This window comes from Sphaeramia orbicularis, chromosome 17 (assembly GCF_902148855.1).
Source record: "Sphaeramia orbicularis chromosome 17, fSphaOr1.1, whole genome shotgun sequence".
Taxonomy (NCBI): Eukaryota; Metazoa; Chordata; class Actinopteri; order Kurtiformes; family Apogonidae; genus Sphaeramia; species Sphaeramia orbicularis.
This window is the reverse complement of record NC_043973.1, coordinates 52644171-52650170: the sequence shown is the minus strand read 5'-3', so window position 1 is coordinate 52650170 and position 6000 is coordinate 52644171.

Here is a 6000-nt window from a genome sequence, read left to right as displayed (position 1 = left end):
GGAGGTCGAAGGTCACGGTCGGCTCGTGGGGCGGCGGGTGGGCGGAGCCAGTCGGTCTTTTCCCGCCGAGGTCGAGGCATGTGGGACCTCGTTTGGGGACCTTGAACCGCTCCGGGACTCCCTGAACTGTGAATGTGTGCATGTGTGGGATATTTGGACCAGCAGAGTCCGGTCTGATCCGGTACCTGGGACTGGACGGTACCGGTACATGTCGGTGAATCGGGTTCGGACCGCCGCCCCCTCGTTCTTCATCTGGAGTGTCTCCTCATATCAGCCTCAGCTCTGTCTCCTCCTTCCTGGTGTTTTTTTTTTTTTTTTTTTTTTTTTTTTTGACAGTGCCATTTTATACGTTTTTCCTTGAGGGTTTGCATTTGTCGTAAAAATGGACCGCCTTGTGTTAACTTTTTTTTCTTTTTCTTTTCTTTTTTTTTTTAAGCAAAGATATAATATCGAATGCAACTGACTGGAACCAGACTCTTTCTCAACTCACTGTGGTTTAACTCATTAACACTCACCGTGCTACGCTAACGCTAACAGCTGTGGACAATCGACGACTCCGCTTCCTCTTCGGAGTCCGGACAGATGTTTTTGCCTAATGACACCTTTAACAGATGTGGAACGGAGGTTGCGTTCAAGAGGGCTTCTTCTTCTTCTTTTTGTGTTTGTTTTTGGTTTATTTTCTTATTTTTCTTGGGTCTATTCTTCCATCGAGACTGGAATCAAGCGTACATGTCAGCTATAGATAATTTAAGTTACTCTTGTGTCATGATGTAAAACTGTCTAATTTGGAGAAAAAAATGTAGCTTACTGAAAAATAAAGATTTAGGCACTGATGAGGAGCTGCCATGTGTCTTCTGTAGGTTTTATTTCACTTGTTTATTAGCGATACTATGATGGTACAACATCCAGTCTCAGACAATGAAAAAACAGTTGTTTTTGGTCTGTTTTTCCATTTCTGTCAGGTTGTAACTTTCTTTTTTGTTATTAGAAAGAGGAAACAAAAAATCAATCCTTTTTTAAAATTTGGTTTATCTGTTTTGACACTAAAAAAGAAAAACTTGAAATTCAGTTTTAATTCTTCTATTTTAAAGTGAAAATCAAATTAATCACTAGTTTTTGTTTTGTTTCTGAAAAGAAAATCCAGTTACCAAAAGATACGCTGACTGAGCATGTCTACAATGTCCAGATTTCATGCAAACTCATTATTTATTAGAATCTTTGTGAAATATCAACAAAGAACATGGATAAAGGGTCAGTGTGTCTTTTGGTAATTGGATTTTCTTTTCAGAAACACAAGAAAAATTAGTGGTTAATTGATTTTCGTTTTAAAATAGAAGAAATAAAATTGAATTTCAATACGCTTTTTTTTTTTTTTTAGTGTCAAAACAGATAAATAAATTTAAAAAACAGACTGATTTTTGTTGTCTTTCTAATAACAAAAAAGAAAGTTACAACCTGACAGAAACAGAAAAACGGATCAAATACACCTGTTTTTTTTTTTTTTGTTTGTTTTGTTTTGTTTTTTTTTCCTGAGACAGGATGTTGTCATTTTCAAGGAAAGAGCACTAACACCTAGGTCACAAAGATTCTTATGAGCGATGGGTTTGTGCAAGTCTTCCAGTTCGTAAAATCTGGAGTTCGTAGATATTTGTGGAGGGAGCATGTCTGTGATGTCCAGATTTAGTACAAACCCATCAGAAAAGGAAAGTACACGGCACAATCTGACGTAGATGAGGTGAATCATTGAGAAAATAAGTGTGGGTTTTTATGTTTGGGAACAAATGATGGGTTTGTAAAGAATAATTTTCTACCACAACTAACCATCTACTTTCTAAATGTTTTTGATTTCACAGGAAGTACAATGTGTAATAAACAATAAAGCACATTCTTTTTAAACCCCCCACCCACACACACACACACACACACACACACACATACACATATTTATATTATGCACACGCATGATTCAAAAAAAAAAAGGTGACATGGTGGTGCCTCACAGCAAGAAGGTCTGGGGTTCGATTCCAACACCAGTGGATGGGGGTGGGACCTTTGTGTGTGGAGTTTGCATGTTCTCCCAATGTCTGTGTGGGTTCTCTGCAGGTACTCTGGCTCCTCCCACCATCCAAAGACATGCACTGATAGGTTATTGGGTTAATCTCAATTGTCCATAGGTGTGAATGTGACAGTGTTTGTTTGTCTCTGTATGTTCAGTCCTGTGATGAACTGGAGACATGTCCAGGGTGAACCCCGCCTTCACCCATAAGTAGCTGGGATAGGCTCCAGCGACCCCTGTGACCCTAGAGAGGATAAAGTGGGTTCAGAAAATTAATGAATGATTCAAAAAGTACACACAAACATTGAATTGAACATATATGTATGATGCTGGTATGTGTAATATTCCCTCATAAATTAAATAAAATTAGGGCTGTATTTCAAAATAAGAGAAAATAATAATACTAATAGTTAACTAGAAAAGCACTCGGAGAGCGCAGACCTCCGCCCCCCTCAACCCCCCATCACCACCAGAATTTAATCATTTGTTCTTTGTGCCAGTATCAACATTTCCTGAAATTTTCATCCAAATCCATCTATAACTTTTTGAGTTATCTTGCACATGGACAGACAGACAGACAAACCAGCGCTGGCAAAAACATTACCTCTTTGGCGGAGGTAATAATAGTAAAAAAAAACATGAAAGTTCATGTTCAAATAATGTGCTTAACTTCAGAAAAAGGTCCAGATCCATATGGGACTGTATCAGGGTCCAGATCCGGACTGCAGTCCACCTGTTAATGACCTCTGATGTAGATGTTCATTAAAGCCAAAAATAAGTTCAAGGGTTATTAAATCAAAACAGACCAAACTGAAGGAAAAGTGGAGTTTTCAGCAAAATATGTCATTAACTGAACTAATGTCAGTAATTGGTGTAAAATACAGTTCTTCATCTTTTCATGGTCATCAGATATGATCCATTTGGACATTCAGAGTAGTTTCCGTAGTTACTGTGGAAACACTGTCATCTTCTACAACATTGGTTCACCAGTAAAACCCATGGAGTTGGATCAGTGACAGTGGATGGACACCCTGGGTTTAGGTTCAGTTTATGACAGATTGGACTGAAAAAGACACTTTTCCTTCAGTTTTCTCTGTTTTTGTTTTAATAACCAGGGTCGGTACAGGTGCTTGAAAGCCTTGAAAATGCTTGAATTTCAATGTTACGTTTCCAAGGTCTGAAAAGTGCTTGAATCAATGTTGTAGAAGATGACAGCGTTTCCATGGTAACTACGGAGCCTCTTAAAAGACGACAAACTGTATTTTACGCCAGTTATTTCACATATTTCTTCAATTTTGTTCAGTTTGTGGCTTAATTTTGCAGACTTTTATGGGTTCTTTTTACTGTTCTGTTTCTTTTTATCAGCTATTTAATTAATTTTCCTTCAATTTTGTTCAGTTTTTGCTTATTTTGTTTATATTTCCACATTTTCTTGCCTTTTATTTTCTTTCATTCTTTGCGCCTCATTTTGTTCATGTTGCTCATTATTTTGTTGATTTATTATACTTTTTGTCTGGATGTAACTCCATATTTTACTTTCCAGATTGAACGGGGACCATGTGAAGAAATTTGTACCTTTACTGAACCTTTTTCAAACACTAAAAGATGCTTCAAGCAGCAGAAAATATAGCCATTTAATGAAAAAGACAACAACAGGATGGATAATAAGGGCATAAATGTGGTCAGGTTAAGGAAGGTGAAGAAGAAAAGGAGCATACATCTGTTAATGGTTTAATGAAAGACAGAAAAGATCAAGGAAAAATGCATTTCATTAAGGAAAAAAAAAGTCTGATGAGAGTGAAAACCACAAGATGGCAGCGTGAACCCAGACACCGGCAGAGAAATAAGCTGAGACACATTACTAAAGGAGATTCCATGGAATCCATAGAAATGAGTCATGTTAAAGTGAAGGTATCAGTTACTTTAAAAAACAGGGAAATAACGGGGATAAAAACAGTCGAGTCTGAAAGCGACAAAGGAATCAAACAAATATAAGTTATTCTACTCTGAATGTGGATGATCAGAGGTGATAAAAACAAAACAAACAATAAAAAAGACTCAATAAAACCAGCATAAATGTAAAATATGTCCAATTTAGTCTGGATTTTTGTGAAATAAATGCATTTTTTACTTGACCATAATGTATATAAAGATAAAATGTCTGTCCCTAGTGTTGGATAAAGATTCTTAAACCCATTGGTCTTTGATATGTGGAAATTTAACCCATAAAGACCCAGTGATATTTTAGTGTCAGTTCCCAAAGGAGTTTGTCTCTAGTTAACCTTTATTAAGTGATTTGTCACCATTCATTATCATATTATCATCTGTATTTTGTGTTTTTCAGTGTAAATCCAGTATTTTCCTGTATTTAATTCACTGATCATGTAAATGTTCATAAAAGCTCAGATTAAAGTTGAGGGTTATTATATGAAAAACAGACAAAACTCAAGAAAAACTGACTTTTTATTATCAAAATATATCATTAATTTTATTTTATTTTTTTCAATCATATATTTAGTGAGATTTTTACAGGCTACATGTACAAAATAGAAACTTATAAACAAACAAACAAAAAGGCACATTTAATTTAAAATTTACATTTTATTAGTAAGTTTTTTTTTTTTTTTTTTTGATCAATTACTATAAATTTCAGGTGACCCCATGTGGAATCCCCACCCCACGGCTGAAAAACACCGTATTAATTTACTATAAACCCAGTGTGTCCATCCACTGTCATTAATCCAACTCCATGGGTTTTACTTATTTGATGTCGTTCACTGAAAATCATGTAATTTCTTATATTTAATTTTTATTCTCATGAAAGCTCAAAGAAAAGATGACAAACTGTATTTTACACCAATTATTTACATGTATTGATAGGATTAGTGGATCAACAAGTATTAAACAGTTTAGATCAGTAGATGGTCGATAGTGGATGTTTGAGGGTTAAATAAACAACAATGCTATTACATTTACAATTGGTCCAGCTGCAAATATGTCAAAAGAATAATTTTATTTTCCTCTAAAACAAACAAAACATGCAAAACAGAATTTGCAAAACCATTAAACAATTTTTCTAAACATTTAGTCAGAATATGACTTCACTTCAAACTCGACTACATGTAAATCACAAGAAATAGGAAAGAATGTCAGTAAGTGAACATAAACCCAGTGTGTCCATCCACTGTCATTGAGCCACTGTCTACGGGTTTTATTGGTGAATCAATGTTGTAGAAGATGACGGTGTTTCCACGGTAACTACGGAGCCTCTGAACATCCAAATGGGTCATATCTGATGACCAAGAAAAGATGAATAACTGTATTTTACACCAATTATTTACATGTATTGATAGGATTAGTGGCTCGACGGGGGCAGTTGTTTCTCACTGGTTCTCATCTTTAACTTACCCTCAGTGTTAGTTTTCTTCACCATGGGGGAGTGGCTCATTACTCCCTCTAGTGGTCACATAAATCCCCCGGCCCGTCGCTACAAATAAATTCTGTTAAATTTTCTGCAACAAGACACACTGACATCTATAACATGACATGTGAAGTCTTTATTCTAAATATTCTGATGATGCTTTTAGGCCATTGTTTTTAATCTTTTTTTTTTATTTTTTTTTTTTAAACACATCTAGTGGTGGATTTGTACACAACAACCAACTGAATATCCAAGTGTCCTCCCTATGATGTGGAGTTTTTGCAAGTTTCACAAGGAGCAATTGCTTGCTTTTGGTCAAAATTAACATGTTTTTTTTCCCCCTAGTTTTTTAAAATGAACTTTATTGTGAAGGTGGAGAGTCCGGCGTCATCTCTATTAGTAATTTGGTCAAACATTTTCTTCGATCAAACTACTGGTTAGAATTTTGAATTTTTAATGAATTTTTGAAATATTAAAAATTTGCCTTGACTTATGCTGTGGCTGATGGCTTTTAACATATAAA